Raw genomic sequence first — 12627 nt, forward strand, 5'->3', positions numbered from 1 at the left:
GATCTCAGTTTAGAGGCAGCTGTTGCATTAAATCTGGAGGAGGGAGGCTTGGGGCAGTTCCACGGGCTTCATAATGCTTGGACACTTCCTTAGACCTTTCAAAAGTGACTGACCAGGAGAGGAGGGGACGTGCTTCTTTGTCCTTCAAGCCTGGTTCAACCTCACTGAAGCCCCATCACTAACAATGCCATAATTCCTTGACCTTGAATCTGAGAAGTCATCAACTATTAAATGTGTCATGTTCTAGTAAAATGGGAAAAGTGCTGCCTGTTAGCTCCTGACATGCTGTTAACTTCAAGATGCCTCCTGATTTCAGAGATCTTAAAACAAGAAAAAATGTCTTAGAATTAAAGAGATGTTACTTGTTTGCAGGACAACTGTGTTTCTGCTCACTTTGATGTGGGTCTTAATCCCAGTCCCGTTACTTTCTACCCAGTGGCCAAATGCAAGGAACTTTACTTTGCTAAGCCTCAGTCTTCTTGTTAGTAGAACAAAATGGCAATACTTCTTTCGTAGGTTGTGAGAGGAGAAAAAAACAAACAATGCCTATAAAATGTTGAGCTTGATGCCTAGTATATCACAATTAGCCATACATGCTATAGTAGATGCTCTAACAAGGCTTGCAGGGACAACACATTTCCTCTAGTGCCCAAGGTGGGTGTACTGAGCTGAATCAAGACATGCATTCTTGGGGCTGATATTTCCCAAAAGACTATGACCAAGAGCAGGAAGGGCAGAGAACTGAAGTAAGAGCTACCAACCAGCTGGCTAGGTTTATCGAGGGCGCTGACAGCAGCAGGAGTACAGGAGGTTTGGGGGAGAAGACAGATTCAGCTGGGATGTGGGGAATTCCAGTTACCAACATGGAAAAGTAAATTGTACTGAACTCTCTGGTCAGTAACAATGATAGACTCCGGACAATATACAAAATAACTGCTTGAAAGCATTTGAGAACAACCCAAAGCAACAGATACTGGAGGAGACAAGGTTTCTGAAAAGATGGGAAACATATAAGGGCACTTCCCAGTTCATGGTGATAAACAGAAGAATAGAACTGAAACAGAATGCAGCAGTATTACTGCCTGGGAAGAAGATAAAGAAGTTGGGCACTGAGTATGGCAACTGAAAGGGAATATGCCAGAAGGGAGATAGCCATCGAAGGGGGAGCTCCCAAATTACTGTACAAATTCCCCTCAAATCCTTAGTTAATACCTAAATTGTATACATGCAGGGAGAGGGAGAGGGGGAGGTGGAGGGAGAGGGAGAGGGGGGGAGAGAGAGAGAGAGAGAGAGAGAGAGAGAGAGAGAGAGAGAGACCCTACAGAGCCCAAAAGAAAGCAGTAGCTGGGAAGCAGGGAGTTCAGAAGATACGAGATTGGAGTTCAAGTCCTGTCAAGCTAAAGGAACTTAGCAAACATTTAAGGTTTCTGATTTCATCCTGGAAAAGCCATACCTTACTAGGAAGAGTTATACCCTGGACTATAGACAAAACCAAAATAAATCTACTTGAACAAAACCTAAATACCAAACCTCCACAAGATCAAGGGGGTATGTCAGCAATTTAACTGCCTGCCAGAACAAAACACAACATTCTTTAGAAGAAGGCAATAAAATATAAAGTCTTTTCAATATATTATCCAAAATGTCCAGTACACAATTTAAAAATGATAGATATATGAAGAAGCAGGAATATGTGACCCAGGCTCAAGAAAAATAATAGTCAATAAAACAGATCTACTGATGAGTCAGATGTTGAATTAGTCAACAAGAGCTTTAAAATGGTTATTATAAAATATGCACAAGATTTTCAGGAAATGAAAGATAGAATGAGTGGATAGAGAATCTCAGAAGAGAAATGGGTCCTATAAAAATAAACCCAGTGGAAATTCTAGACCCAATAAATACAGTACCTAATATAAAATATACTTAGGATGAAATTAACAGCAGATTGCATACTGTAGTAGAAAAGGTCACGGGCATCCTGGGTGGCTCAGCGGTTTAGCACCACCTTTGGTCCTGGGCACGATCCTGGGGATCGAGTCCCATGTCGGGCTCCCTGCATGAAGCCTGCTTCTTTCTCTGCCTGTGTCTCTGCGCTTTTCTCTCTCAATCTCTCTCTCTGTGTGTGTGTTTTTCATGAATAAATAAATAAATAAAATTTTTTTTAAAAAAGAAAAGGTCAGAATACTTGAAGACAAGTAATAGAAATGATCCAACTGAAGCACAGAAAGGAAAAGGAAAGAGAAAGGAAAGGAAGGGAAGAAGGGAGGGAGCTTCAGTGACCTGTGGGACAACACAGGTGTATAAATGGAGTTCCAGAAAGGGAGAGGAGAGAGAATGGTATTGAAGAACTATTAGAAGAAATCATGGCCCCAAACTGCCTCACACAATCCCAAATTTAGTGAGACAAATCAACTCAAAGATCCAAGAAGTTCAGTGAACTCCACACAGAATCAATGCAAAGAAACTTACACCTATTCACACCACTGTCCAACTGCTAAAAACCAAAGATAAAGAGAAATCTTAGAAGATGTCAGAGGGGAAGATACTCACTATGTACTTAGGAGCAGTAATAAGGAAGAGAGCTGACTTTGCATCAGAAACAGTGTAGGCCAAAAGATGATGGAAAGAGATTTAAAAACTGCTGAAGGGGGAACATCAATTTGGGATCTGTTAGGCTTGAAATGCTGGTAAGACACTGAGTTTGCAAAACACGGGAAGGTCCAAGTCCCCCTTTTATAACACATGCTTGCCATGTATTCCTACCACATGCAGTATATCAGTACAACAACCCAACATTCCCAACAGAAAAAACCTGTAGCTGTCAGGAAGGTGATAAGACATGAAAGCACATGAAATCATTTAAACAAATTGTGGGGCATAATTAAGATTCTTTGTATTTTTGCCACCATGTAAACCCCACACATTTTTCTTTCTGATAAAAAATGTAGAGAGAGAAAGGGAAATTCCCTTCTCCTCAAGTGTCACATGACACTTTGGTCCAACAGGCAGCTGGAATTGTGGAAATGGTGTTCCTCCAGGAGGTCCTGGGGATTCCGAGCTGAAGTTAGGGGCCCAACAAGCAAGACTGGAGAGGCCTTTGGGAGCAGGGAAGAGCAGCAGCCCTGTTTCCCGAGTAACTGCTGATGGCTTAATGCCAGGCATTGTGCTAGTGCTTTAGCGGCATCATCTCACTCAGCCCCGTCACCGTGAGGGTCCTGAGAGTCCTCTCACACCAACCTCAGGTTATGAGATGACTGAGTAACATCATTCCTTTTTTATTTTTTTCTTTTTAAGTGAGGAAACAAAGTTTGCAAGAGAATAAGAATGTTGCCCAGGTTAGAGACAGATCTGGGATCTGAGCCCAGGCCTGTAAAACTCTGAGCCACATCTCCTCATCCTCCCCAGCCAGCCACCCCACTGTACCAGGATGTACAGAAGAAGAGCTCTGTGTGGCCCATGCCTACACCTGTGCCAGTGCTCAGGGAACTCATGGCCCAAGGAAGGAGGCAATGGGAATTACTAGAGCCAATACTGAGTATGTACTGTGTACTAGCCACTGTGCATTACACTTAACATGTTGCATCTTATTTACTATTCTCAGCAGCCTTATGGGGTAAATCCTTGTGACATCTTCATTTTACAGATGAGGACAGTGAAGCTTAGAGCTACTTAGTGGTAGAACCAGATTTTGACTGCACAGCTCAAGCTCTCCAGCAGCATCCTTGACTTCAAGGCCACCTCAGGGGCTTGGGATGTGCAAACACAGACAGGGCAAGGCTGTCCTGCCATTCCTCTCCCACTTGATGGGATCCTAGGAATTTTGAATTGTGAAAGTAAATTTACTCTAGTAATTTTTTTTTTAAGATTTTATTTACTTATTCATGATAGACACACACATACACACACAGAACGAGAGAGAGGCAGAGACACAGGCAGAGGGAGAAGCAGGCTCCATGCAGGGAGCCCGACATGGGACTCGATCCCGGGACTCCAGGATCATGCCCTGGGCCAAAGGCAGGTGCCAAACCACTGAGCCACCCAGGGATCCCCTACTCTAGTATTTAGAGACTTGGGCTGCACCTGTTCCCAAAGGAAGGTGGGTCCTGAGAACTCTCCCTGACCCAGTGGGTCTCACTGCCTCCAACTGCCTCTCTCACCAGGATGGCTGCAACCGTCACCCACAGCTCCAGATGCCTTGTCTACGGTTTTCGCCAACTCAGCCTCTACTCAGCAACTAATGGGGCCTTTCAGAAATAAAAGCAAGTTGCTCAAAACCTTTCAGTGGCTTCCCACTGTCCTTGGATCAAGTCCCACCTCTGACAGGGCCTCATCTTCCTCCATGCCCCTCCCTACCCTCTCCTCAGACAAACATACTCCTGGGAAGAACTCCCTATAACTGCTCCAGCTATTGCTGTTGTGTAACAAATTACCATCAAAACTTAGCAGTCTAGACGATCATTTTCCTATCCTCGTGGATTCTGTGGGTCAAAGCTACAGAATGGTACAGTGGCTCATTTCTCTTCCTGATGCCTGGGGCCTCAGCAGGAAGACTGTAGCTGAAGCTGACTCACCGCTGGGGGCTGGAATCACTGAGAGCCATCTTTCCTCACACATCTGGGGGTAGATGCTGGCTGTCAGCTATGACCTATGCTACACATGGCCCCTGCATGGCAGCCTGCAGGTAGTTGGACTTCTCAGGGTCAAGCCTGGCTCAGGGCTCCAAAAGACAGTGTCCCACTGAACAAGGCAGAGGTGCCCTGCCTGTTCTCACCCAGCTTTGTATATCAGGTAGTGTCATTTCCATTGCATTCTATTGGTTGTAAGTCACAAAGCCACCCAGATTCAAAGGGAGGAGACATAGACTCTACCTCTTATTTTTTTAAAGATTTTATTTACTTATTCATGAGAGAAACAGAGAGAAAGGCACAGACATAGGCAGAGGGAGAAGCAAGGCTCCCTATGGGGAGCCCAATGTGGGACTTGATCCAAGGACCCTGGGATCATGACATGAGCTGAAGGCAGACACTGAACCACTGAGCCACCCAGGTGTCCCTAAACCCTACCTCTTAATGGAAGGAGTGTCAAGGTCTCATTTTGGACTAGGAGATGTTGTTGGGATCATCTTCAAAAAAGCATTCTGCCACACGGCCCTTAATACACTACTGCTGCTACCCAGATCATCATCTCTCCAGCTCACACCTGCTAATTCTTACCCATCCTCTGGATTTCAGCTGAAACACCATAACCCCAGGGAGCGTGCTCTGACTGCCCTGCCCAGACTTAATCCAGTCTCCAGCTTAGACACCCACTCAGCACCCAGCAGCACTTCTCATGTGTTTGTCTGCCTCCCCTCCTGACTGCAAGCTCTGTGAGGAGAGCAACTTTGGCTTCCTGCTGTCAGCTGTGAGCAGGTTCTCAAGAAACACATCCTAGAGAGGAGAGATAGCAAGACAGAGGAGAAAGGGGAAAAGGATGAAGTATGTCAACTTCCAGGCTGGCAAGGGTGCTGCTCAAGAAGGATTCAGCTCCATCCTATGTGCTTCGGCTGATCTTGAGTCCCCAGGCTCTCATGGCTTCCGTGCAGAACATGCAGAGGGATCCTCCACAGAGTGGGTGGGCACCTTCACCCCCATGGCAGTTGTGGGGAGCACACCTATGCAGCCCAATCATCTGGCTATTGTTGTAAGATACTGCAGTCTTCTGGTGGAGACTTGCCTTCTAAGAAGGAAGAGGAGGGGGACTGACAGATGGAAAAGGGAGCAAGTCTGAACAGGCTGGGAGAAGCTGAGGCAAGAAGCAAAGTTTGCTCCCTGCAAAGACAGGAGTGGCGATCCTGAGGAGCGGAGGACCACAGTGGATCTGCTTGTCCAGGGACCAGCAACATGGTATGGCTATGCGTGCGGGTGGGGAGAACACCACTGAAGTTTCTCTCCTGATGTGTACCCAGACATCAGGGTACGGTGGGTACGACCTACCGTACGACCTACCACCACCACCACCACCACCATCATCACTAAACTTTTTCAAAGAAGAAAGAAGAGTCACCACCAGTATTTCACACAGCTGTTGCCAAGGCAGAGACAGCTGTTCCCTTCCCATTACCCGTGGGCCTCCTTCCTCTGCCTGCAGTGCTGACATGTCTGTAGGATTGCTCACTTTGTGAGGATCTGGTGTGGTCTCCTGCTTTCTGTTCTGACTCTATGAACACCCATGAGCTCCACCTCAGCGACACCCTGTGCTGGGGGCTCTTATCATGTGCTCCTCAGAGGTCTGGAGACCACCAAAGAGGTTCTGGGAGTGCCATCCCTGGCCCGCTTCCCTCCTGAGCTCTGAGACCAGCCCTCCGAGGCACCCCTGCCCTGGGCCAAGCCCTCTCCCACGTGATACCAGGGAATCCAAGGAGATAGATCACTGGTGATAGCTCATTTATCGATGCATGATAGGGATGCCAGAACTGAAATGACTTAATCAAGGACTCTAGGTCTATCAATAGGCATTTCTCCTACATGTACCACCCCTCCCCCATCAAGCCTGTGGTATTTCAGCGTCCTAGGCCCCTGCCTTCTGCTAGCTGTCAGCACAGATCCAGCTGGCTTCTGTGCAGGTGGCCTTGGACTCCCTCCCAAGGGTTTAGAGGTGAGAGGGAAGCCTCTATGAAGGGCACCCATGGGGAGAGGCCATCTGTGCGGGGTGCCCTGCCTGCTTACCTGGGGCCTGTGGGGCAGTGCAGGGATGAGGGAGCCATCCAGGGGGAGGAGCTGCTTCCTGCTGCCTGCACAGCTAGAGCAGATCTGAACTTATTACCTGAGGCAGAGGGGACGCTCTTGGCCTCGGCAGAGCGCATTAGAGGCGGGCGGGCCAGGGAGTAGGGCTGGCCAGGCTGCTCGTGCCAGGGAAGGAGGGGGCCGGCGAGGCCGCCAGAGCGGGCTGGGGCGGGAGGGGCCAGGCCAGCTGGGGCCGGAGCTAGCGTGACATCACCGGGCGGCCCGCCTCTGTCTGGGGCTGAGGGGAGGCCCGGAGCCTTTCTGGGGCCTGGGGGATCCTCTTGCACTGGTGGGTGGAGAGAAGTGCCTGCAGCCAACCAGGGTCAGGCTGTGCTCACAGTTTCCTCCAGCGGCATGTAAAGGCTCCACAAAGGAGTGGGGAGTTCAAATGAGGCTGCTGCAGACGGCCTAAGGATGGACCCGGAGCCCTGAGCCCCAGCCCTGCAGAGCATGGCACAGAGGCAGACGCCAGCCCCTGCCGGGAGAGGAGGCAGGTTGTAAGCAGCCCCGGCAGGACACCTGGCCAGCCCCTGCCCGAGCCCTGGCCCCAGCCTGGCTGGGAGCACAGCAGAGCAAGCAGAGGCCAGTGAGGCAGGGCTGCTTGGCGGCCAGTCCGGCCTGCGACTCAAGGACCCCCTCCTGGAGGCCATGGACAGGCTGCCCTGCTGACGGCTGGGGTAAAGCATGTGAGGAGCTGCCCCGGGAGCCAAGCAGGAGTGAAGAGGTAAGGGGCCAGCTCTGTGGCACCAAGGGACCAGGGGGCAATAGGCAGCAGCTGGCCCCATGTCTGGGCGTTCAAAAACCCTAACCCCTCTAGCTGGGAGTGTGTGTGGCTGGACCCCAGAGAGGGTCACTCTTGCTTTCCCTTGGAGCCAAACAAGGCATCTGCTGGGGCAGATCTGTGGACACCTGGGCAGAGGGTGGTGTTCTGGGGGCATGAGACCGTGGCTGGAGCTTCGAGGGCTTCATCTGTAAGCTCCATTCTGTCTCAGACAAAGAGCCTTTGGGGTGAAGGAGGCGGCTCCCGGGCCCGGCCCAGCAGCTGGGGTGCATGCGTGAGTGCGTGCCTATGTGTAGGTGTGTGCTTAGCAGGACAGGGGTAGCTCAAGGACAGGGGAAATCGTTTTTAGGTTTTGGGTTCCTATGCACCCTGGCTAGAGACTATGCCAAGGCAAAAGCAAAAGCAAACACTGTCCTGCCAGAGCTGGGAGCCCTTGTTCAGAAAGTTCCCTGGAGCCCAGAAGCCTCTGCTCACCCCACACCTGGAAAGGAGACGACTGAAGGGGTCCAGAGGTGGAAGGGACACATCAGCTAGAGACTTCCGTCACTGTGACTCAGGGCAAAGTGCTGCCTCGGCTTTCCCTCCACGTCCACAGATGCTTGAGCCCTCCCAGGACCAGATGATAGCCCAGGTCTCCAGCAGGCAATATGTGGCAGGGAAATAGGGGAGCACCAGGCTTCCCTGGCACCTCGGCAGGGGGACAGCGTGGGCTCCACATTTCCAGTCCCTTGAAAGCACTCAGCATTAGATAACATTTCCAAACAGAAATTCTTCACTGATCCCTCCCTTCTCCTTCTGTGATATGTGTCACGGGTCAGCTATTGCCTCTGCTGTGGGATTATGAGAGCTCCCAGAGGCCAGTTCAGTTACTTAGAAAAGGATCTCCTTTCACCAGAGCTCTGAGGAAAGCCGAGAATGCCACTTCCGAAGCTGGCTGAATGCTCCCCACATATATTTTCCCACATTGAGGCAGAGTAAGGTAGCACTTATGAGCTAAGTTCAAATCCTAGCTCTTCTACTTAGGAGCCACAGTTCTTCGGCCTCTCTAAACTTGTTTTCTTTTCTGCAAAATGTGATAATAATACCACCCATCTTTTAGTAATGGTTAACACTTACATTGCACTTTCTCTGAGCCAGGCACTTACCAGCTTGAGGGATCCTCACAGCCACCCTACAACACAGGTACTGTTGTTTATAACCATTTTATAGGTAAGGAAACCAAGGTGCAGAGGTTCAGAGGTATGCTCAAGGCCACATAGTTGGTAAGTGCCAGCACCAAGACTTGAACCCAGCACCCTGAGCCTCACTCCACTGCTTTCTAGGAGGAGCACATGGGATCATGTCAGGGAAGGCCTTAGCACCATGCCTGCTGTGTGGCAAACCCTCAGAATATGTTAGTCACCGAGTATTAGGACCCAAACAATCAGAATCACAGAAACCCAGAAGAGAGCAGGGACCCAGATTTTCTATGTCCTGGACATCCTAATAGGGCTGTCAGAAAATCCTACCAGGCCTTGCCAGTATGGTGGCCACTACTGCTACCCACATTGGGGGTCTTCCCAGGAGGCTGGGTGGTGGGCTTTATGTCTGAAGTGAATTGCAGCACGTCCAGGTCCTTGAAGTCCACACTAAGGGAGGGTGCAGACACCGATGAGGGGACCTCAGGTATATCTGATACCAACCTTACCACCCACATGGGCACTACCCATCTGCCGGGCGGTCTCCTACCAGAACTGTAGTAGGTGAGGAAAGTGAGCTACCTTGGTGCTGTAGGAGGTCTGCACAGCAGGGAGACCGATGCCAGGCCTGTCCTAGGACTGTAGAGGGAGAGGAGAGGGACTCCACCCCAAAGCTCCATCTCCATCACCACCGCTGACCATATGGTGGCCAGGGCCGGTAGATTTTACACCAGCCAACACTGGTACATCTTAGCTCAAGACAGTGGCTTCTCTCCTGTGGCCCTAGAGGTCACAGTGGATTCCCTGAACTCTGGAGAGCATTTTGAAAAGCTGCTGTTACATTTGTGCATCTCTACCACAGGCCTCTCGGGCCACAGACGCTGCAGGTTTCCAGCTCCAGGCTGAAACCATGCTGGAACCTGGCAGTTCACTGTGCTCTCAGGGCAGCTCCAGCTGAGCAGAGGCTCTAACTTCACAGGCCCGGCTAACAAAAATTAGATCAATTATTACTCAATAATTAAAGCAGTCATGGTGGAACAGACAAAATGTGTGAAACACATGGTCCAGGAGAGGACTACAATAGTCCTGCTGTAAGCTCATGGGCAGAGCAATGAAGACACTTTTCCATCTACCCATCCATCCCACAAGGATTTATTAAGTACAGGCTGCACTAAGTAAGGCATGTGCATTATCGCATTTCATCCTCAACAGAACCCTAGGAGATAGGTTCTAGTTTTAGCATCCCATTTTTCAGATGAGATAACTAAGGCTCAGAGAGGCTAAGCAACTTGCCCAAGGTCACGTAGTTGGTGATTATGTGGGCCTTGAACACATATGTAGGCTGTCAGCCTAGCTCCAAAGTCCATGCCTTTCCCACCCCACTCCACTGCCCTGTTCAAGGTATCCTGACTTCTCTTTTCCTGACCCTGTCACTGTGTCCCCCAGCAGCCAAGGCTGTTCTGGTTGCTGTCCTACAGAATGCTTATGCCACACTGTCTGAAAACCACATGCTTACCTGATTTCAATGTATCACTTGCTTGTCAAAGAAGCCTACCTCTGAGACAGAACAGGCATTATCAACCCCCCTCTTATAGATGAGTCTCAGCAGAGCTCCAAAGCACCATGGGACTCTGGCACCAGCTCAGTGGGGTGGAGCCTTGGGCAAACATTCATCTGTGTGTCTGAGATACCATTCATATGTTTCCTACATCTCTACTTCGAGACTCTATGGGCTGCAGAATCAGAGTGCAGGTCCTCATAGTCTGCACTGGGCCACACTCGAGCAATCCTGAGAAGAATCAGAGAGACAGCAACTGGTAGCTACCTTAGAACAAACAACAGGAGCTCGCCCAGGGCAGGTACATCCAGCTTCTGGCCTCTCTGAATCATTTCACTCAAAATGGTCTCAACTGACAGCAGTCAGATGCAGTGGGGCTCTGCTGGTAGGGCCCATGGCCTAGTGGAAGGAGGCAGAAGGTGAATCTCTCACACAAATGCACAACAGTGAGAGACCTGCAAAGAGGGGGCATGTGGCACTAAATGGGTGGTGCCATCCCATTTTACAGAGGAGAAAACTGAGGCTCAGAGGTTGCGCACCTCTGCCAATGTCCCTCTACTAGTGGGCCGAAAAGCAAAGATTCAAATCCAGATCTGGACTCTTCCTACCCTAGCCCACTGCCATCCTGGAAGACATACTGGGAAGTTGCAAGAATGAATCAATTCACTGAATAGCATTCTTTTCTGTGAATTTATATAAAACACCCCAAATAGAAGGGTTATTCAGTCACTGGCAACTGGGAGTTTGTGGTGATAGATACAACATATCAAACCTCACAGTGAGGGTAGTTTTAATAGCAAAACCATATTCCCTCATATTGACTGTAAACCATATGACTGACTGATTTAATAAGCCAGTGGGGGGGGGGGCAGTTAAAATTTAAAATGTTACAATGTCTTATTACAAGTGTACATCAATTGTGAGACACATTCTGATCATAGAAATGTTCCCATGTTGCATTGGGCGGTGGGGAGCGGTAGGAAGCCAGGCCTCTCACAATTGAACTATTGTCTTTTCTCGGGTGAAACCAACCAGCCCGTGTTGGGGCCAGCAGCCCCAGAGCCTCAGCCTCCTCCTGCTACCTAGTCCTCTAGGAAGGCAGGCACAAGACCACCTAAGAAAAGCCCAGAAAGGGGGCGCCTGGGTGGCTCAGTGGGTTGGGCGTCTGACTCTTGGTTTTGGCTCAGGTCATGATCTCAAGGTCATGAGATTGAGCCTCCAATCAGGCTCTGTGCTGGGCGTGGAAACTGCTTGGAGTTCTTTCTCTCTCCCTCTGCCCCGCTTACACTTTCTCTCTCTAAAGGGCAGGGTGGGGGTGGGGAGCCCAGAAGGATGTCTGTCCTTATCACTAAGAGGTGCCTGAGGAACAGCTCTGTTCCAGGAGTGACAGAAGTTCTGCCTGAAGTGGCCCCAGTTCAACCTCCATGAGCAAAAGGAGGTATTTCTTAGTCACCGTTGGCCTCTAATACTCAGGGCCAGGCAAAGAAGGGATTTGTGGAGTGGATGAAGGAAGGAATGAATAAATGAATGAAGCAAGCAAGCCTCAGATCCAGACCAACAAGCCTCTCTGTCCCATGGTACCACACAACTCTCCCCTGGGTTGTCCAGCCAACGCCCCTTTGGGGCACCTCTACTCCCACTTATGCCCCCTGCAATCCTCACCCCAGCTGGCTCGGCTGCCCCTGCAGCCCCGAGCTGCCCTGCAGGGTACTGATCAGCATCTTACCTGTTCTCTGTCCTGCCTATTGCCATGGGCCTCTCGAGAGCAGGGAACTACTTGTTTCTGCTATATATCTCCAGTTCTAGCGCAGGGGCCAGAACAGCAGAAGTGCTTGGGAGATACATTCAATGAATGAAATCCTTGAAGTCCTATTTAGGAATCTAAGTGCTGTCCTGGCTATTGGGTATTCAGAGGGTAAATGACACTGTCCCCGCTTTTAAGAAGCTCGCAGTCTAGGGGCACACAGCCAGATGAGCTGTGTCTGACATGCTGTGATGGACATAGGAAGCAGCCACAACTGCTCCTGGGGGCTGGAGGAGGGAAAGTGGCTTCAAAGGGAAGTGGACCTGGGAGGTCAACTGAGAGGGAGACAGGTGTGCATCAGGCAGGCACGGGGGAAAGCGCAGAGGTAGGGAGCATGAGTGTGAGCGTGAGCACAGAGGCCCTATTTTAAAGCAGGATACCAACACGACCAGCTGCGAACTTCAGAAAGACGGGGCCTGGAGCAGCCTGCCCCGTGGAGTGCAGGGGAGCAAGCACCTGGAGTAGAGGGTTTGGTTAGGGTTGTGTGGGTAAGAGATCTGGCTCTGGGGCAGACAAACACAATTCCAGACCTGGCCTCT

At 50.1% G+C, this 12627-nt stretch overlaps 2 protein-coding genes across 27 annotated transcripts in view; one reads left to right on the forward strand and one right to left on the reverse strand.

The window, feature by feature from the left end:
• The window catches only part of RALGPS1 (Ral GEF with PH domain and SH3 binding motif 1), a 291129-nt gene that overhangs the window by 94847 nt on the left and 183655 nt on the right, over positions 1–12627 (reverse strand). The window lies entirely within an intron of this gene.
• Positions 6949–12627, forward strand: part of ANGPTL2 (angiopoietin like 2) — a 36143-nt gene continuing 30464 nt past the window's right edge. Inside the window, exon 1 of the mRNA XM_026009326.2 lies at positions 6949–7491. The gene's annotated coding sequence lies outside the window, so the exon portion shown is untranslated. The remainder of the gene's footprint in view (positions 7492–12627) is intronic.

The sequence above is a fragment of the Vulpes vulpes genome, chromosome 2 (genome assembly GCF_048418805.1).
Source record: "Vulpes vulpes isolate BD-2025 chromosome 2, VulVul3, whole genome shotgun sequence".
Lineage (NCBI taxonomy): Eukaryota > Metazoa > Chordata > Mammalia > Carnivora > Canidae > Vulpes > Vulpes vulpes.